General features: G+C 43.1%; 1 protein-coding gene across 1 annotated transcript in view; it reads right to left on the reverse strand.

The window, feature by feature from the left end:
* The window catches only part of LOC121569815 (cadherin-12-like), a 202,591-nt gene extending 181,876 nt beyond the window's left edge, over nucleotides 1-20,715 (reverse strand). The window contains exon 1 of the mRNA XM_041881034.2: nucleotides 20,280-20,715. The gene's annotated coding sequence lies outside the window, so the exon portion shown is untranslated. The remainder of the gene's footprint in view (nucleotides 1-20,279) is intronic.
* Nucleotides 20,716-22,261: the final 1,546 nt, after the last annotated feature.

The following is a 22,261-nucleotide window of genomic DNA, read 5'->3' on the forward strand; positions in this document are numbered from 1 at the left end:
AATATTTTCAGTTTTGCCAATGGGGGCAAAGGAGGCTATGTTTAAGGTTATGGACTCCAACTAGACCCACACATTATCACATAGTGTTTTTTTGTTTTGTTTTTTTACCCCCCAACAACCAAGCCACATCTCTCTTATCCAGATGATGCCAGACCAAAGAAGGGATTGGCTATTGATCTGTCTGTATGTCTGTCTGCCTGCCTGCATGCCTGCCAGTCAAACCATTTACCTGTGCAGGTGGACTATAACATCAAATACACCACAGACGTACAGTATAACTATAACACATTGCTGTAATGCTACAGTCTCCATCAAAGCTTTGCTTATGAATGGTCTCTAGTGAATTCATAAACATCTCAGTCAATTCTGTCAACTGAATCATGTGGTGAATTTCTCACAGGCATGGAACCATAGTTATTCAAAGGCACAAACACCTTAGGGTTTTTTCTGCTGTGACTGCTTTTTTTAAGACATAATGCTGTGGTATTCAAAAACAGAACTTGAAGACAATTAGCTAATGCTTTAATGTAATTATTTACCAGTCAAAAATAATTCACCATTCAAAAGTGTTTGAAGAAGACTAATATGGACTTGACTGAACGACAACGATCGGATTCTGTCTCCACATTTCAATGCACACATTCAAGTAGCTGATACTTATAAACTGCTGCCTAGATTTCACCCAGAAACAGTTTTGAACGGAACAGAATGAACAGAATGAAATGGAATACAATGCCACAGAACAGAATATAAAAGATCAGTTTGAGCAGGGGTGCAATGTTAATGCCTTTCTGTGTGAAAGGGAAAGCCTTTCTCTCTCCCTTCGCCTCTATCCCCTGTGCCAGGACCAAGCAGTGACGGTGTGGGAGAGAGGCGTCTGTGGTGGCTGTACTCTGATATGGCCACACAATAATCTCTGTCCTGCAGAGTGGGCACATCTCCCAGCCAGCCGGGTCCTTCGAGGACTAGGCCTGGCCGTGTCTGCTGGGCCTGCTAGCTTGCCATCCAGCTAGCTAACACACTGCACCACACACACTCTTACAACTTACAGTTTACCATGGTAAACAAACAGACACCTATGCAACTTTATGTCTGTTCTTCTGTCATATTATGTAACTACACCCCCAGGGCATCACAAAGTTATAACATTACAGTTGATTTTTAAACTAACCCAATGTCATGTGAATTAAGAGTGGTTTCCAAAATGATTTGGAAAATATTAGGGGAGGTTTTCCTTTCCTCCTCTCTAAAGAGTTTCCAGCACACGGCAGAAGATGTACCACCTCTAGAAACCTGACAAAGTAATGGAGACAAATCTATATAAATAATTGCAAAGTGCAGCAGAGGAGTAGTGCCCATCATTCAGGGGGAAACGGGGAGCAATATCTCCTGGAGACAGACGCTCATCCATCATGGCAGGACCTTAATTTGAGATGTTTAGGACTCCTGCAGTTGATTGTCTGAGCCTTGTCTTAAAGGTCTGCAGGTTCTGGTCAAAAGAAGTGTACTTTGTAGAAAATAGGGTGCCATTTGGAACTCAGAGCCAGGGTCTCTGCCAAGCTCTGAATAGCCAAGACATTGCCTCTTTGTAAAAGCAGAACATCATACACAAATAAATAAAAACAAACATGCTCACTTAAGCAAAATCAATTAACCTAATCTGATGGTGGCCTTGAAGCTACACAGGCAGAAAGATTTGCTATGACAGAATCAACGGGTTTTGTTGATTAGCATCGTAATGGCAGCACAAAAACAAACTCTGTCACATCGCCATAACGTCTCCGTAACGTGAGCCGCTGGTTAACAACACTCGGTGATCTATGAAACATGCTATACCGCACCAAAAGCTGCACATCTGCGAAGCGAGGCTCGCTTAGAGCAGCATAGTTTTACGCTTCAAGTCTATTTTCCTCGGCAGCTAGAGTGTTGTAGAGACGTAGATGCACAGAAAAAAGCACATTATATCAAATATAAATTCACAAATATTCTCAATATTCCTAAAAATAAAATTACCTAGCACACATTGAAAGGTTTGGTACCACATTTTAGTATAAAAAAATTAAAAAATTGTTGACACAATTGTTGATATAACTACTTAAAATCATTTAAATTAAAACAAACATGCACATTTGTTGCAGAGGTTGCAATAATATCCTCTCATTATGAAGTGTGGCCGAAATTTCAGATAGCATCCCATTATGAAATAAAGCTAAATTTTTCTACAGTGCAGCACCCGGAAAACCATGTTGACGAAGGTATGACAGTATGCTCTCATCACAATGTCAGTGTATTTTTGCTGTAATGGTTTATACAAACAATATATTTCAAACAGTGAAGAGTTAATATTTTAAAATGCACTAAACCACACTGAAGATATGTACATTAAGGCTATTGAAAGGTATAGTCCTCCCTCTCCAAGAAGTATTGTAGTACAGATTGTTCAAGGTATAAAGGAGAACACAATGGCCACAGTCTAAAAAATGGCAGTAAGGGGAACACATACACACACACACACATACACACACACACACACACACACACACACACTCCCCCCTACTCATTCACAAACCCACACACATCATTTACCACAGTACAATGTCAAGATGGGTCCATTGCATGAGGGCGAAGATTGAAGAGGCTAAGGAGGAGAGTCTAGAGACTCCAAATAATCTCAAGTATTGATCCCATTTAAGCTCAAGGCTCTTGACAGACACATTCGGCAGAATGTGGTGATAGGTGACATATCCGGATGACTGATGGTCTCTGCTCTGCTTATGGTAATGGGTAAAGGACACACATTCATAAACACCCTCCTTTTTCTGTCTTCATCCCAAATAGCACCCTATTCCCTATATAGTGCACTACTTTTGACCAGAGCCCTAAAGTAGTGCACTATAAAGGGAACAAGGTGCAATTTGTGATGCAGACCCTTCTCTTTCCCCCGGTCCAACAGTGCTGCAGATGATTAGATGTGGTGACAGTAAGGGCTTTGCGGACGTTCTCTTTTTGTAGAGCCACTCAATCTTTCCATTAAAATTACATGGAGCGCTGTGAGAGTGGGTAGAACCATGAGGAGCTGTTCGGCACCCTATTCCCTTAATAGTTCATGACCTTTGGGCTCTGGTCAAAAGTATTATACTATGTAGAAATAGGCTGCCATTTGGGAAACAGAACTGTATTGGAGAGTTCATAGGGGATGTCACAACTCGGCTGCGTGTATCTGCTGCTGTCTTATTGTGGGAGGTGTATGCCTGTCATACAACAATACAGTGCCTTGCAAAAGTATTTAACCCCCTTGGCGTTTTTCCTATTTTGTTGCATTACAACCTGTAATTTAAATGGATTTTTATTTGGATTTCATGTAATGGACATACACAAAATAGTCCAATTTGGTGAAATGAAATGAAAAAATTACTTGAAATGAATAAATTCTAAAATATAAATAACGGAAAAGTGGTGCGTGCATATATATTTCACCCCCTTTGCTATGAAGCCCCTAAATAAGATCTGGTGCAACCAATTACCTTCAGAAGTCACATAATTAGTTAAATAAAGTCCACCTGTGAGCAATCTAAGTGTCACATGATCAGTCACATGATTTCAGTATCTATACACCTGTTCTGAAAGGCCCCAGAGTCTGCAACACCACTAAGCAAGAGGCACAACCAAGCAAGTGGCACCATGAAGACCAAGGAGCTCTCCAAACAGGTCAGGGACAAAGTTGTGGAGAAGTACAGATCAGGGTTGGGTTACAAAAAACAGAACATCCCACGGAACACCATTAAATCCATTATTAAAAATGGAAAGAATATGGCTCCACAACAAACCTGCCAAGAGAGGGCCGCCCACCAAAACACACGGACCAGGCAAAGAGGGCATTAATCAGAGAAGCAACAAAGAGACCAAAGATAACCCTGAAGGAGCTACAAAGCTCCACAGCGGAGATTGGAGTTTCTAACCATATGACCACGTTAATCCGTACACTTCACAGAGCTGGGCTTTACGGAAGAGTGGCCAGAAAAAAGACATTGCTTAAAGAATAGTTATGCATGCTCAAGTTATTTGTTGTTTGTTTTACAAAAACAAATATTTTGCATCTTCAAAGTGGTAGGCATGTCGTGTAAATCAAATGATACAAACCCCCAAAAATTCCATTTTAATTCCAGGTTGTAAGGCAACAAAATAGGAAAAATTCCAAGGGGGTTGAATACTTTCGCAAGCCACTGTAAATGCAGTGGATTACCCAAAGATACTTGGATAGCTATGCGGTTTACAGTACAGTTGCAGTAAGTTGTAATGTACTGTTGAAAAGTTAACACACTGATAGCCTTATGGAAAAACCACATGAAGATCACTTGACAACATGTGAAACAACATGAGATAAATTGAAATTACACATGCGACAAAATGGAAACATGATCTCATGTGAAATAAACCTGAAAACTGCTGCTACATGTCCCGCTACAGCACCAGGTTTGTGAGCATAAAATAGATAATGCTACAGACTTATTGACAAGAATACATTTCTGCACTTTGCTAAAAGCTAAAAGCTGCCCAGAATCAAGTAAATTGTCCAATTAACACCACCAACATAACATCAATGTAAAATTAGCAGTGCTCAAGGACACTTGACATAGAGTATACATGAACTCTTTGGGGATTTTAACTTGCAACCTCTCTGTTAAAATGGCCATCTTCAGTCAGCTGATTCTAGCCATCTGTTCTGGTTAGTTCTAGTCTGGCAGCTTAGTCTCCCATTCAGAGAACCCCCACTTTTGTTAGTGTGTTATTGGTCAAGGTCACGCTGAATACTTATCATCACATCTCATTCAGCCTATCAGTGGCCTTGATTCCCAGGACTTCAGTTTCAGTTAGTCTATGACACCAGCAGGCTGTGTGGTCAGAAACATGCTTTCCCCATCCTGATGAGCGGTGTCACGATCGTTGGTTAGAGAGGACCAAGGCGCAGCGTGTTGAGCGAACATACTTTAATAGTAAAGTGCAAACACGAATACAAAACAATAAACGATACGTAACGTCCTCAGACAATGACTGACAAGGAACAAAAACCCACAAACACAAGGTGAAAACAGACATTATAAATATGGCTCCCAATCAGAGACAACGAGCCAAACAGCTGACACTCGTTACCTCTGATTGGGAGTCACTCATCCAAACAAAGAAATACAACCACATAGAACAACCCAACCAAACAGAACACAACGAAACGAACACACCCTGGCTCAACATACAAAGTCCCGGAGCCAGAGCGTGACAGTACCCCCCCCAAAGGCGCGGACTGCGACCGCGCCTCAATAAGGGCTAAACAAGGGAGGGCTGGGTGGGCATACCTCCTCGGCGGTGGTTCTGGCTCCGGCCCTGATCCCCACCTCCTCTCCAACCCCCCAAAGTACCCCTGGTCCTGTCTAGCCCCGCTGGTCGGAGCCGGACTGATGACACGCGCCCCTGGCTTGGGTGCGTGGAACAGGAACGGGCCTCACCGGACTGACGACTCCATTCCCTGGTTTGGTGCGAGTAGCAGGAACGAGCTGGACCAGGCTGACGACTCGCATCCCTGGTTTGGTGCGAGTAGCAGGAACGGGCTGGACCAGGCTGACGCCTCGCACCCCTGGCTTGGTGCGAGTAGCAGGAACGGGTTGGACCAGGCTGGCGACTCGCACCCCTGGTTTGGTGCGAGTGGCAGGAACAGGCCGGGTCGGGCTGGCGACGCACACCGTAGGCTTTGTGCGTGGAGCAGGGACAGGCCGGGCTGGGCTGGCGACGCACACCGTAGGCTTTGTGCGTGGAGCAGGAACAGGCCGGGCTGGGCTGGCGACGCACACCGTAGGCTTTGTGCGTGGAGCAGGGACAGGCCGGGCTGGACTGGCGACGCACCTCGTAGGCTTGGTGCGTGGAGCAGGGACAGGCCGGGCTGGGCTGTCGACGCACACCACTGACTTGGTGGGAATGGCAGGAACCGGCCGGGCTGGGCTGACGACGTGCACCACTGACTTGGTGGGAATGGCAGGAACAGGCCGGGCTGGGCTGACGACGCGCACCACTGACTTGGTGGGAATGGCAGGAACAGGCCGGGCCGGGCTGTCGACGCACACCACAGACTTGGTGGGAATGGCAGGAACAGGCCGGGCTGGGCTGACGACGCGCACCACTGCCTTGGTGGGAATGGCAGGAACAGGCCGGACCGTACTGGGGACACACACCACTGGCCCCACGCAGGGGATCAGGAACGGGCCGGACCGGACTGGTAACACACCCCAGTACCTCTCGCCGTGCCTCCACACTTTCCCTCTCCTCTGTGCCCAGTGGCCCCCTAACCTGGCGGCCTTCTCTGCCAACGCTTTGCACCGCTCTAACCCGTACACCTGCTGCCCCGACGTCGTGAGCCCCCCTAAAAAATTTCCTGGGGGTCTCTCCTCCCCGTGGCCCAGGCCTCTCTCCCTCTTGCCAGACTCGCAATCATCTCCTCCCACGTCCATCCTCTCTCCTCGTCACGCTGCTTGATCTGGTTAAGGTGGGTTTTTCTGTCACGATCGTTGGTTAGAGAGGACCAAGGCGCAGCGTGTTGAGCGAACATACTTTAATAGTAAAGTGCAAACACGAATACAAAACAATAAACGATACGTAACGTCCTCAGACAATGACTGACAAGGAACAAAAACCCACAAACACAAGGTGAAAACAGACATTATAAATATGGCTCCCAATCAGAGACAACGAGCCAAACAGCTGACACTCGTTACCTCTGATTGGGAGTCACTCATCCAAACAAACAAATACAACCACATAGAACAACCCAACCAAACAGAACACAACGAAACGAACACACCCTGGCTCAACATACAAAGTCCCGGAGCCAGAGCGTGACAAGCGGTTCCACATTTTCCCTCCTGCTGAACTTTTCCTCCTGTGGACTGAATACCTGTATGTCTGATGTTTAATTGTGCGTGCATCTAAACGTAAGTGCCTTGAGATCTGTGTCATATTTTGTGGAGCTAAGTTTTGTGGTCTATTGTGTATAATTACCATGTGTTGAGCTTGTTAACTAGCTCACGCTCCCGCTAGCGTTAGCACTACCGTTAGCATTTTGCATTGGAATGCATGAGCATTTTAGCATGACTGTTAGTGATTAGCCATTTATTAGCATTAATCATGTACTGTATGGTGCTAGGCTATTTTCTATTATATATCACTCATGTTCATTGTAATTATATTATGTATACATTTCAACATTACTGTAATGTTCATTTGAACACATTTGCATGAGTTTCATGTGTACAAGTCCAATAGTCTGTTTAGTCTATTGTCATGTGACTAGGCCTTATGCCTGATGTAGTGTATAGCCTTTGCTGTCGTATACTTACCTGTGCTAGCTTATGCACCCATGTCATTCATATTATAGCAGTGCTATAGCCTAAGTTCTTTCTCCTCTTTCCTTTCAGAACCACATAGTTATTGTCAGTTCTCACTGGATATGATTCTCTATTATCTGAACCATGAGTGGTCAGAACTGTGTGTGAGTGTGGACATCTTCCATTAAACTCCCCTTAACCTGGACATCCGCCTCATCCTTGTTCTGACTGGACATTCTGTAGTGGTTGCTACCGGCCTTAAGCCAGCAACTAAGGTTTCTCATTATATTCATGGTCCTTCGATTCTCTACAACCCTACCCCTATTTTTCACTCTCGGTTGAGTGCATCGATGTTTCTGCAGTGCCACCAGGTTCATACTTATTGCTTGGAAAATGTATTAACACACTCTCAAAAAATAAGGGTATGGTTAGGGTACAGTGTTGTTCCCTTGGGTACAAAAAAGTCCAAGGTACACTTCACAGGTATACGTATGAATAGTACAGTTTGGTACCTTGTAGGTATAATGGGACATTTATCTACCAAATATTTTGAATAGAGCCCCACAGTGGAGGTGTCATAATACACATAACACCTACCTGTCAAAAAGGGAAATGTTCCCAATTGTTTTTCCACCATTCATTTTTCCCATAGGGGTTTTTGAAACACTTAAAATAAGGGCTGTGATTCGTGTTGGCTTACCCTGGCGTGATATTTTGCTAACCATGTAAATCTCTCTTGGACAAGGGGACTAATCATTATATTCAGCTTTATTTACTCTCAGATTCAAAAATGCTAATTAGCATCAAAGTAGACATCATGCAAGACTACAAATCCCTGCAAGCTCCTGCACGTCATCTCTAGCTGACAACTTTGCTAACAGGTATTGTGTCAATTTAAATTTGAACAAGACATTTCACAGAATTCTCATTTTAAAGAAATGTAGCTAATTTATTCATTACTACATTTAGCTAACATTGGATAGTTAATCCAGAGATTCTTACCTTTGCCTCGATTCGGCAGTCTCATCCAGATCATCATGGCATTTGTAGTTCCTTATGATATACAGTGGGGAAAAAAAGTATTTAGTCAGCCACCAATTTTGCAAGTTCTCCCACTTAAAAAGATGAGAGAGGCCTGTAATTTTCATCATAGGTACACGTCAACTATGACAGACAAAATTAAAAATAAGAATTTTTAATGAATTGATTTGCAAAATATGGTGGAAAATAAGTATTTGGTCGATAACAAAAGTTTCTCAATACTTTGTTATATACCCTTTGTTGGCAATGACACAGGTCAAACGTTTTCTGTAAGTATTCACAAGGTTTTCACACACTGTTGCTGGTATTTTGGCCCATTCCTCCATGCAGATCTCCTCTAGAGCAGTGATGTTTTGGGGCTGTCGCTGGGCAACACGGACTTTCAACTCCCTCCAAGATTTTCTATGGGGTTGAGATCTGGAGACTGGCTAGGCCACTCCAGGACCTTGAAATGCTTCTTACGAAGCCACTCCTTCGTTGCCCGAGCGGTGTGTTTGGGATCATTGTCATGCTGAAAGACCCAGCCATGTTTCATCTTCAATGCCCTTGCTGATGGAAGGAGGTTTTCACTCAAAATCTCACGGTACTTGGCCCCATTCATTCTTTCCTTTACACGGATCAGTCATCCTGGTCCCTTTGCAGAAAAACAGCCCCAAAGCATGATGTTTCCACCCCCATGCTTCACAGTAGGTATGGTGTTCTTTGGATACAACTCAGCATTATTTGTCCTCCAAACACGACGAGTTGAGTTTTTACCAAAAAGTTATATTTTGGTTTCATCTGACCATATGACATTCTCCCAATCCTCTTTTGGATCATCCAAATGCACTCTAGCAAACTTCAGACGGGTCTGGACATGTACTGGCTTAAGCAGGGGGACACGTCTGGCACTGCAGGATTTGAGTCCCTGGCGGCGTAGTGTGTTACTGATGGTAGGCTTTGTTACTTTGGTCCCAGCTCTCTGTAGGTCATTCACTAGGTCCCCCCGTGTGGTTCTGGGATTTTTGCTCACCGTTCTTGTGATCATTTTGACCCCACGGGGTGAGATCTTGCGTGGAGCCCCAGATCGAGGGAGATTATCAGTGGTCTTGTATGTCTTCCATTTCCTAATAATTGCTCCCACAGTTGATTTCTTCAAACCAAGCTGCTTACCTATTGCAGATTCAGTCTTCCCAGCCAGGTGCAGGTCTACAATTTTGTTTCTGGTGTCCTTTGACAGCTCTTTGGTCTTGGCCATAGTGGAGTTTGGAGTGTGACTGTTTGAGGTTGTGGACAGGTGTCTTTTATACTGATAACAAGTTCAAACAGGTGCCATTAATACAGTCTGTGAGAGCCTGAAATCTTGCTTGTTTGTAGGTGACCAAATACTTATTTTCCACCATAATTTGCAAATGAATTCATAAAAAATCCTACATTGTGATTTTCTGGATTTTTTTTCCTCATTTTGTTTGTCATAGTTGACGTGTACCTATGATGAAAATTACAGGCCTCTCTCATCTTTTTAAGTGGGAGACCTTGCACAATTGGTGGCTGACTAAATACTTTTTCCCCCACTGTATATAGAGGGGGTACCGGTACCGAGTCAATGTGCGGGGGAACAGGTTAGTCGAGGTAATTTGTACATGTAGGTAGTGGTAAAGTGACTATGCATTGATAATAAACAGCGAGTAGCACCAGTGTAATTTTTTTTGGGTGTCAATGCAAATAATCTGGGTGTCCATTTGATTAATTGTTCAGTAGTCTTATGGCTTGGGGGTAGAAGCTGTTAAGGAGCCTTTTGGAACTTGACTTGGCACTCCGGTACCGCTTGCCGTGCGGTAGCAGAGAGAACAGTCTATGACTTAGGTGACTGGAGTCTGAGAATTATTTGGCGATTCCTCTGACACCGCCTGGTTTATAGGTCCTGGATGGCAGGAAGCTTGGCCCCAGTGATATACTGGGCTGTATGCACTACCCTCTGTAGCGCCTTACAGTCGGATGCCGGCCAGTTGCCACACCAGGCGGTGATGCAACCGGTCAGAATGGTCTCGATGGTGCAGCTTTATAACCTTTTGAGGATCTGGAGACCCATGCTGAATATTTTCAGTCTCCTGAGGGGGAAAAGGTGTTGTCGTGCCCTCCACGTCTTTCTTGGTGTGATTGGACCATGATAGTTTGTTGGTGATGTGGACACCAAGGAACTTGAAACTCTCGACCCGCTCCACTACAGCCCCGTCGACGTGAATGGTGGCATGTTCAGCCCTCCTTTTCCTGTAGTCCACGATCATCTCCTTTGTCTGGATTACATTGAGGGATAGGTTGTTGTCCTGGCACCACACTGACAGGTCTCTGACCTCCTCCCTATAGGCTGTTTCATCATTGGCGGTGATCAGCAAACTTAATGATGGTTTTGGAGTCATGCTTGGCCACGCAGTCGTGGGTGAACAGGGAGTACAGGAGGGGCCTAAGCATGCACCCCCGAGGGGCACCCGTGTTGAGGATCAGCGTGGCAGATGTGTTGATCCCTACCCTTACCACCTGGGGGTGGCATGTCAGGATGTCCAGGATCCAGTTGCAGAGGGAGGTGTTTAGTCCCAGGGTCCTTAGCTTAGTGATGACCTTTGTGGGCACTATGGTGTTGACCGCTGAGGTGTGGTCAATGAACAGCATTCTCATATATGTGTTCCTTTTGTCCAGGTGGGAAAGGGCAGTGTGGATTGAGATTGCGTAATCTGTGGATCTTTTGGGGTGGTATGCGAATTGGAGTGGGTCTAGGGCAGGACTGCCCAACCCTGTTCCTGGAGAGCTACCGTCATGTAGGATTTTAAACCAACCCTAATCTAGCACACCGGATTCTAATAATTAGCAGGTTGAAACAATGAATCAGGTTAGTAACACCTGGGGTTTGAGCGAAAACCTACAGGAGGGTAGCTCTCCAGGAACAGGGTTGGGCAACCCTGGTCTAGGGTTTCCGGGAATATGGTGTTGATGTGAGCCATGACCAGCCTTTCAAAGCACTTCATGGCTACCGACTTGAGTGCTACGGGGCGGTCGTCATTTAGGCAGGTTACCTTTGCTATCTTGGGCACAGGGACTATGGTGTTCTCCGTGAAACATGTAGGTATTACAGACTCGGTCAGGGAGAGGTTGAAAATGTCAGTGAAGACACTTGCCAGTTGGTCCACGCATGGTCTGAGTACACGTCCTGGTAATCCCGCGGCCTTGTGAATGTTGACCTGTTTAAAGGTCTTGCTCACATCGGCTACGGCGAGCGTGATCACACAGTCGTCCGGAACAGCTGGGACTCTCATGCGTGCTTCAGTGTTGCTTGCCTCGAAGCGAGCATAAAAGGCATTTAGCCCGTCTGGTAGGCTCGCGTCACTGGGAAGCTCGCGGCTGGGTTTCCCTTTGTAGTCCGTAATAGTTTGCAAGTCCTGCCACATCTGACGAGCATCAGAGCCGGTGTAGTAGGATTCAATCTTAGTCCTGTGTTGATGCTTTGCCTGTTTGATGGTTCGTCGGAGGGCATAGCGGGATTTCTTATAAGTGTCCGGATTAGTGTCCCACTCCATGAAAGCGGCATCTCTAGCCTTTAGATCGGTGCGGATGTTGCCTGTCATCCATGGCTTCTGGTTGGGGTTTGTACGTACGGTCACTGTGGGGATGACATCGTCAGCCGGTGACAGGTGGTATACTCCTCAATGCCATTGGATGAATCCCGGAACATATTCCAGTCTGTGCTAGCAAAACAGTCCTGTAGCATAGCATCCGCGTCATCTGACCACTTCCGTATTGAGCGAGTCACTGGTACTTCTTGCTTCAGTTTTTGCTTGTAAGCAGGAATCAGGATGATAGAATTATGGTCAGATTTTCCAAATGGAGGGCGAGGGAGAGCTTTGTACGCATCTCTGTGTGGGGAGTAAAGGTGGTCTAGAGTTTATTTCCCTCTGGTTTCACGTGACTGGTTTCACAAGTGACATGCTGGTAGAAATCAGATAAAACAGTTTTAAGTTTGCCTACATTAAAGTCCCCGGCCACTAGGAGCGCCGCTTCTGGCTAAGCATTTTCTTGTTTGCTTAGGGCCTTATAAAGCTCGTTGAGTGCGGTTTGTGTTGGTAAATAGATGGCTATCTACTCTTGGTAGATAGTGTGGTCTACAGCTTATCATGAGGTACTCTACCTCGAGACTACCTTAAATTTAGACATTGCGCACCATCTGTTATTGACAAATAGACCCCTCGTCTTACCGGACGTAGCTGTTCTGTCCTGCCGATGCACGGAAAACCAGCCAACTGTATATTATCCGTGTCGTCGTTCAGCCACGACTCGGTGAAACATAAGATATTACAGTTTTTAATGTCCCGTTGGTAGGATAGCCTCGAATGGAGCTCATCCTTTTTATTTGCCAGTGATTGCACATTGGCCAATAGAACGATGGTAGAGGTGGGTTACCCACTCGCCGTCGAAATTCTCACAAGGTACCCTGATCTCCGCCCCCTGTATTTCCTTTTTTTCTTCATGCGAATGACGGGGATTTGGGCCGTGTCTGGGAGCAACATTATATCCTTTGCGTCGGACTCATTAAAGAAAAAGTCTTCATACAGTTCGAGGTGAGTAATCACTGTTCTGATATCCAGAGGCTCTTTTCAGTCATAAGAGACGGTAGTATTAACATTATGTACAAAATAAGTTAAAACAATGTGAAAAAGCACACAAATTGTGTAGGAGCCCGTAAAACGGCAGCCATCCCATCACAACAACTTACTTGCACAATGTTGCCAGTATTCAGTACATGCCAGTAACCTACTGTGCCTTCACTGACTCTTCTGTTGACAATGTGCAATACTGTAGCAGCGACAGCCTATCAGAATATTGCAAGTGCGGCTTATTGAAGGCGTGGCTTTCAGCTCGCTCTTTGTGGCCTACCATGACAGGGAATGTCATTCCAGTTCTTTTTTGTTATATTCTGTGTATAAAAACAGTGTTGTACACTGTCAGTTCTCAAACCTTGTGAAGGTCATGAACAATCAAAATCATGAATGTCATAAAATTGGAAGATATTTCTATAGAACCAGATCAAACTATGATGATGAAAGTATGGATAATGGCTGTGGGTTCAACATTGATATAGTTTGACCATAAGGTTACTGGTCCATTCCCCCATGTCAAACACTTGGGTTCAGGAGGCGGGATTATTAAGAGGATAAGGTTACTCTCATTTTAATACACCAATGGTAACATGATATTGTCTTACCTAATTGAAATAAGTACCACATTGTAACCAACATCGGAGAAGGCGTGTTTGCAGAGGGGTGTGGTTTATTTAGCTAGATAGCTACTCTATTGGTGCCAACATTTGACTGTAGGGTGTCAGTAAATATAATTAAAAGTTTACACTATACATCTATGGCAAATATACTTATATGTCTCCCCCTTCATCTGAGTCTGGTGTTAGCTAGTTACTGGCTAGCTAGGTCTTCAGCCAGCATGGAACAAAGGGGGGGGAAAGGTCATTCAACACATCCGTCATTGCTGCTGTGAACCGCATTACAAGAGACATGCCAAACGGGAGATGTCTAAAACATATTACATAAACAAATTCACAAAAAGCCTGATAGAAACAGCAAATTTGTCGGTAAACTTTCAAAATGTCGACAAAACAAAATACGCTAGACATGGTGGGATTTTTTTGTCTCTGTAAAATTAATTTTGTGAGAAATGGCAATGGAAACACTTTTATAAACAAATATTGATATGATAACCATCATATTGAAGTAATCTTGGAATCACGCAATGACATGTTGTGTGGTCCTCCCGCTACAACTCGGGAAAGTATGCAGTTTATTAGGCTACAGATGAAATAAGTTATGATGAACTTCACAGGGTGGTGAAAGTGTAAGGTGATGAGCTTGATGCTCCTTTCCAATAAATATAGAGTGTCTTATTATTCTGGTGACATGATGATCGATGCTTGGCTGGTGTTTGATAAATAAAAATAATCTTGCTCTTTTGTCCATAATAATCTCATCATGTAGGCTATACCCGCACTCTGTCTGCGAGCTGTTGGCTAGAGTGCACGAGCCAATACCAGAGTAGGCACATTCGCTATATAACGCATAATTTTTTTGTGACAAAATCATGAGTGGAAAATGCGATGGACACCAATTTAACTCACTTTTTTTATTCGCTACATGGGAATTTATCCGTGAAATATATTTTTATATGTTTCATCACGCACAGACTTTTATCTGCAACAAGTCAATTTGATGGAAACATGGTGGAAAAATGTGCACATTTTATTCATGCAGATTTTAGAATATTTGCATACAAATCTGTCGCTAATTGGATGGAAACCTAGCTATTGATGCAATTTCAATGTTGTTTGATTAGCTTTGTGTATCAGCAAATTAGCTTGAGATGATTTTACTGCAACACTGCATTCAAGTTTCTTGACATAGGCGTTTCAAAGGGCTGTCAGTTAAGGCAAGCTCATGAATATATGCTTCCGGCCCAATCAGTCTGTCTTTTCAAACTTCCTGGTAGTTAGAAATATTACTTTTCAAAAATTCGGAGCATTTCTGTCCCCCAAAAATATTATGGGGGATATTTCAGTCACTCAAAAGGCTATTGAGCCTGATAGAAACAGCAAATTTGTCGGTAAACTTTCCAAATGTCGACAAAACAAAATACGCTAGACAAGGTGGGATTTTTTTGTCTCTGTAAAATTAATTTTGTGAGAAATGGCAATGGAAATACTTTTATGACTTAGGTGTACCATTGTACTAGATTATCCGCACATGTACTCTAAAAGGTACCGACCAGTACCAATTGAGTTCCTATGTTTACCTTATGTGAACCTTTTACTTTTTGTAAACCAGGGAATAACGTTGTGCCGTAACCATACTCTTATTTTTGAGGGTGTGTGGATATACTGTATGTTTTTGTTAACAAATTAATGCACATTAATGCACTCCAGACCAAAAGGTTGCAAGTTCAAATACCAAGAGTATCATTGTCATGGCCACAGACCTAGCGGCATAGCAAGAAATTCAGTTTGCTGGCATCCCGCTTGATGATTTGACATGTGAAATTTCAAATATGAAAACATGTTTCTGGAACAGTTCGCATGTGACATTTCACATGTGAAATCATGTGTTTTTGGAACACTTCACACTTCCTTCCTATCAGTTTCCGGATAGGAAGGAAAACATTCAGGGATTTCACCAGGAGGCCAATGGTGACATTAAAACAGTTACAGAGTTGAATGATTGTGATAGGAGAAAACTGAAGATGGATCAACAACATTTTAGTGAATCCACAATACTAACCTAAGTGACAGAGTGAATAAAAAAGGAAGCCTGTACAGGATAAAACTATTCCAAAACATGCATCCTGTTTGCAACAAGGCACTAAAGTAATACTGCAAAAAATTTGGCAAAGCAATTCACTTTAAATGTTCTGAATACAAAGTGTTATGTTTGGGGCAAATCCAATTCAACACATTACGGAGTACCATTCTCCATATTTTCAAGCATAGCGGTGGTGGCTGCATCATGTCATGGGAATGCTTGTAATCGTTAAGAACAGGGGAGTTTTTAGGTTAAAAAGAAACGGAATGGAGATAAACCCTGGGAAAACCTGGTTCAGTTTGCTTTCCACCAGACACTGGGAGATGAATTTACCTTTCAGCAGGATAATACCCTAAAACACAAGGCCCAATCTACACTGGAGTTGCTTAACAAGAAGACAGTGAATGTTCCTGAGCGACCGAGTTACACTTTTGACTTAAATTGGCTTGAAAATCTTTGGCAAGACTTGAAAATGGTTGTCTAGCAGTGATCAACAACCAATTTGACAGAGCTTGAAGAATTTAGAAAAAAATAATGGGCAAAATGTGTACAATCCAGTTGTGCAAAGCTCTTAGAGACTTACCCAGAAAGACTCACAGCTGTAATTGCTGCCAAAGGTGATTCTAACATTTATTGACTCAGGGGTGTGAAAACATATGTAAATTAGATATTTCTGTATTTCATAAAAATAAACATGTTTTCACTTTGTCATTAAAGGGTATTATGTGTAGATTGATGAGATAAAAAATAAAAAAAATATGTTGTCCTCATCTCACCTTCTACAGTTCATCTGAATAAGCATCTGCTACTGTAGAACGAACCGGGACAGGGTGCATCTGTGATCCCATTTTCCAAACGCAGCATATTAGATAGTGTGTGCTGCAGGGTTGGGCTCAAATCGAATTAAAAGCAGTAATTTAATTAAACTCACATTTCAATAATCGAAAAAATTGCATTTATTTTCAATGACTTCTCAATAAACTGAAGAGTAGAAGGTATTTATTTAAAAGTTTTAACATTTCTGAATTTTAAATTCAAATCACTTCCTGAATTGACTGCCTTCAATACGAATTGAGCCAAACACTGGTGTGTTGCCTTTTTCATATCCACTCAGTTTGTTGGTACTAATCTCCTTGGATACCACCAGAAATATTCTAATCCATGAAGGACATTTATAAATGTACGTATGTAAACATGGGCTATAATATGTATTACAGCACGTCATAACTGCAATGTGAGCATTCTAAAGCAGGCTGTGTTGTGTTTTGATTGAAAAGTGCAAATGAAACAAACTCACACCTTACATTCTTTTCCAATTGCTAACACACTAAAATGACATGCACAGCACAATTATTTAAACTGACACACAGAGAGCAAAACCTCTTCTTAAGTCTCCAAATGTCTAAAAAACATTTTCTGCTTTACACACATTTTGCAATTCAAATTGGCACTTTAAATGCACTGCACACGGTTCTCTGCATAAGACACAACAATCTGACATAAAGTCACATGTTTGCCATTTCAAAACACTGCCATTCAAAATGACACTACATGAGCTTATTGGCCAATACATGTGCCACCTGGCCAAACACCTCAATGGTTAATTGTTACCACTTCAATCAGGAAGTAAGCACTATGAAAAGACCACAGGTGAGCACCTTTTGTTTTACAACAACAATGGAAGACGTTGCAGAGAGAGGAAGAGGAAGAGGAAGAGGGAGGGTGAGAATGAGAGGGGGAGGAAGAGTGAGAGGTAGGGGTAGAGCTGGTAGAGGAGTTCATTGCCAAAGAAGACAACAACTTTCAAATGAAATCAGAGCAACCTTAGTTGATCATGTCATCAACCATGGGCTGACAATGCGAGAGGCTGGACATTGAGTGCAGCCCAACTTGAGCCGTTTTACTGTCGCCTGTGTCATCCGGACATTTAGACTGGAGTACAGGTATGTAACCAACATTTATTTCACACTATGTAGTACACCCCATGTCATAGTGTATCAGTTGGGTGACACCTGTTTACTTCATGAATGGCTGTCATACACTAACTACACAAGTTTCCTGTACAATTTACTCTACTGTGGGAGAAATATCTTTAGGCTGCATTGTCCAAGCCCTATATTTTAGTTTTTTAGTTTTTCTAAAGGACTGAGAGACGCAACCATGGTGGAGGAAGGGGACAAATGTTCACCGGGGTACAGGAAGCTGCCATTGTAAACTTGGTTTTGGAAAATAATGAAATCAGATTACGAGAAATTCAAACCCCACATCATCCAAGACAACACCATATTCAACCACATTCAACGAGTCAGTCTGTCCACATTGGCTCGCATTCTCAAGCAAAACCAAATCAGAATGAAACAACTTTATAAGGTGCCGTATGAGAGAAACTCTCAAAGAAACAAAGAGGTCAGACGAGCATATGTGGATGTAAGTACAATATTGACTGCAGTACACTACACGCAACATTGTGTCCCAGTGTACTGGATAACACCATATTGACTGCTTTTGTGCTTTGTTTTCAGGGAGTACTGGAAATGGATGCTCATCTAATCCCACATGAGTTCGTCTTTATAGATGAGGCTGGATTCAACCTAGCAAAGACCAGAAGAAGGGGGAGAAACGTCATTGGCCACAGAGCCATTATAGATGTTCCTGGCCAACGTGGTGGGAACATCACAATGTGCGCTGCCATCTCCAATACGCATGGTGTCCTCCACCGTCATGCCAACCTTGGACCATACAACACAGCCCATATTCTCACATTTCTGGACAGACTCCACAACATTCTCATACCACCAGATCATATGAATGATGCAGACCATCAAAGAACCCGGTACGTTGTAGTATGGGACAACGTGAGCTTTCATCGTGCAGCCCCAGTCCAAAACTGGTTTGCTGACCACCCACCATTTCTTGTGTAATACCTCCCACCATACTCACCATTTCTGAACCCCATAGAATAGTTATTTTCGCCATGGCAGCCCTTTGTGCGCATGCCTCTTGTGCAGGCTATGGAAGAGGCATGTGATGAGATTGATGTGGGTGCGATGGATAAGGCACTCAAGGCGCTTCTTCCCTCGATGTCTGGCAAGGGAAGATATTGCCTGTGATGTGGACGAGGCGTTGTGGCCAGACCCAGCTGTGCGGCAAGATGCTGCCTAATTATTTTTCTTGCCTCTTTTTTTTTTCTATATATTTTTTCTGCAAATTTTTTCTACAACTTTATTTTTCAGTTTACTGTTTTTTGTGAGCATATTTTTGTTCAGTCCAATGTAAATATATCTGCTGTGCATATGTTGCACTGACTTGTTTGGTGAAAAATACAAAAATAAATGTTTCAACCGCATGTGTGTGTATCTGCAAATATTTCTGTGCATGTGAACAATCTGAAGAATTTTCTACAATTTGAACTATTTTAGTATTATGGCAAAGCATACTAAAGATGAGAGTGCTTTTCATTATGCCCAACAGTGTGTAGTTGGTTAGACAAAAAGTTTGTGCCATTTCGTGCAAACGTGCTTCATTTTGCAGGATATATGAGGTATTTTGCAGTTTGGGTGTGTGGTTTTGTGAATTGTGTTAAGTATTTAGATAAAACCAGCCTAGTTTGCAAAATTGTGTTTTAGCGATTGGGAAAAACTGTAATGTTTACTCTAACAGTTATTTGTACTATCGAAAAGATTGGAACTGAAGTGGAACTCTGATTTTCCGTAAAGGGAATATCTAATAAAAAATTTACAAAATACAATGATGCAATTTGTTGTTTGCATGTCATTACAAGAGTGTTAAACAGTGTTGTGAAGCTGAACCACATGCAATCTAAAAAAATTGGCTTTTGCTTTTTGGTATCCCTCAAGGCAGTGTTGAAATCAGCTCCTTGATAGGCTATGGTTTGAAAACTTTCCAATGCCGAGTTGAAAGGAATATTACCTTTTAAATGCAAATGACCTGAAATGACTCACTATGACTTATAAACGGGGGCATCACACAGTCCCAGTGAGTGGTGTTTTGTTGCATGTGTTGCCAATCTGCATTCAATGACACCTCCTGTGTCATCTATGAATGAATCAATAGGCTCGCTTTGACCTTAAGACCATACAGTCCTACCTGAAAGACATTCTTCAATATGACTGACCCTGCACTCTGAACAGAACAGAGCAGAACACAAGCCTTCTTTCTCCCTCAAACTCTTTCTGATAAAACTGTTTCAAGGACACCCGCTGGTTCTGCTTCCACCATATGCACATCCAAATCACATGTGGGGATAACATCTAATAATGTACTAATTTGGCTGGAGGGGGAATGAAACGGAAGTCAAACATTTATCACTTCAAAACATCTTTGGCTTCAAGGAGGCTTTGAAAGCCATTTGTGGCAGCTGCAGCAGTGGGGTGACATAAATGATCACGAGTTGCTGGCACTGTAACTCAGTTTGTTCATTATTGACTTAGAGGGGGAATATACCCAATATCAGCATAGCCTACATAACATTTTTTTACAAAAAACACACTCCTAAGAGGTAAGTAAACAGCACACATACCTTGATTTGCAAGCTTAATCCAAGCAGTCAAACTATCCTCCAAGCTTATTTTCCCTGTGTAGAATACAAGACAAGCTTCTTCTCTCTTCTCCTTTTTGCCTCCTCTCTTTAATTCCCTCTTTTCTCATTTATGTCTACCTCTCTCTTTGGTGTCTTTCTTTCATTATCCTTTTCTGTGCAAAGCCTATTGCCCACACCAGAGTTGATGCCAGAGCGTGTGCCACTAGAGGTACAAAACAGGGAGAGAGAGAGAATGTAGGAGTCTCCCTGTGGTTTTAAAATGACGAGTGAGAGAGCGAGAGAGAGAGAGAGAGAGAGAGAGAGAGAGAGAGAGAGAGAGAGAGAGAGCGAGAGAGAGAGAGAGAGAGAGAGCGTTGCAGAGCAGTGTGAAAGAGAGCAAGCTTGTGTGAGTGTGTGAAACAGCGAGTGGGAGAGAGAATGAGAGAGGGTTTGTGAGCACTGACTGGCTCGCTGACTGGCTCAGTGGCGAAGGGCTTGCGTTTACGCTGGGAGCTGGGGCAGCCGTGATTGGTGTGAGGCAGCCCCCTGTCAGGTCCCCAGAGCACTGGGATCTTCATCAAGCAGATTAAAGGGATCTGGAGAGCCCTCCCTTCTGCATAGGGTGTGCCAGTGATGTATGCTGTGGTCAATGGGGGATATTCTAATCGGAGAGACAGTAGTGCCACTTGGGGATGGTGTCTCTTCCAAGCTAATGTGTTCACAGATAATGCTGCCGAAATTGGGGAGTACTGTAGTAGTGTGGTGAGGAAGGAGACAGAGCAGGGAGAGAGAGAAAGAGAAAGAGAAAGAGAGCGAAAGAAGGAAAGAGAGAGAGGAAGGAAGGGAAGAAGTGTGTGAGTGAGTGAGTGTGTGTGTGTGTGTGTGCATGCATGTGTGTGTATGTATGTGTGTGCGCACGATCGCCCGTGTATGCATTTGTGTGTGTTGGCAGCAAAGGCGATAATGTGTGAGGAAGTGGAGGGGGTTGGTTTACCATTAGGACTTAACTCTTATTAGAGTCAGGGACATCAGCTGGCTTCCACAAATACACTCTCATGATCCCTCACACTGAACACAAACAATACAACAAGCCCTTTACCTTTCCTATACTCCTTCATTAAAGCAAAGACTTTAAAAAAACATCAAAACAAACTTCCTGGTCCCTCTGAAGTCTGTCGGTTGTCGTTAACGTGTGACCTACATTCTTATATTTCCATGTCTTGCATGATTAAATGCATTGCTAGTTTTCCTCCACTTGGAGGAGGAGTACTCCTCAGCTGTGTCCCATATGGCACTCTATTCCCTATACAGTGCACTACTTTTGAAAAGAGCCTTATGGGCCCTGGTTAAACTTAGTGCACTATATACGGAATAGGATGCCGTTTGGGATGCACCCAAGGATTCTCCACTCCACTTGGCCATGATGCGGAACATCAGACATTGTCTCCCCTTCACCTCTGGAAGATTGAAGAGGAAACATGAGATTTAACCTTTCAAATGAGAGCTTAATGTGATGAGAAAAACAGAGATGACACACATCACTCTTGGGAAAAGGTTACTGAGGCATTAGCATTTAGCATGTCTAATCCACATCACAGTAGGATTGTCCCCTTAACAGCCTGACTAACTGAATTTGGAGATTGTAATACTGTTTCTGCACCTCCCATCTTTGGCATTGTGGAATTCAAGGAAAGTTCCTCTTTTGATTGAATAGTTTGTCACCGTTTGTGCCCTTACAGAAAAAAACACATGAATATCACGTGAACAAATGTTAAGTGTTCCAAAAAACACGTTTTCATGTGATCACGTAATCTTATGTGAAGCTAATGTGATAACATGTGACAACATGTAAAGCAACATGTGATAACATGAAACTACACATGTGAAAAAATATGACACCTGTTTTCACAGGATTTCACATATGAAATTTCATGTGAAATCATGTGGTCTTTCTATGTGGTCTTTCTGTAAGGGTACTGTAG

Source organism: Coregonus clupeaformis, chromosome 7 (genome assembly GCF_020615455.1).
Source record: "Coregonus clupeaformis isolate EN_2021a chromosome 7, ASM2061545v1, whole genome shotgun sequence".
NCBI classification, from domain to species: Eukaryota; Metazoa; Chordata; class Actinopteri; order Salmoniformes; family Salmonidae; genus Coregonus; species Coregonus clupeaformis.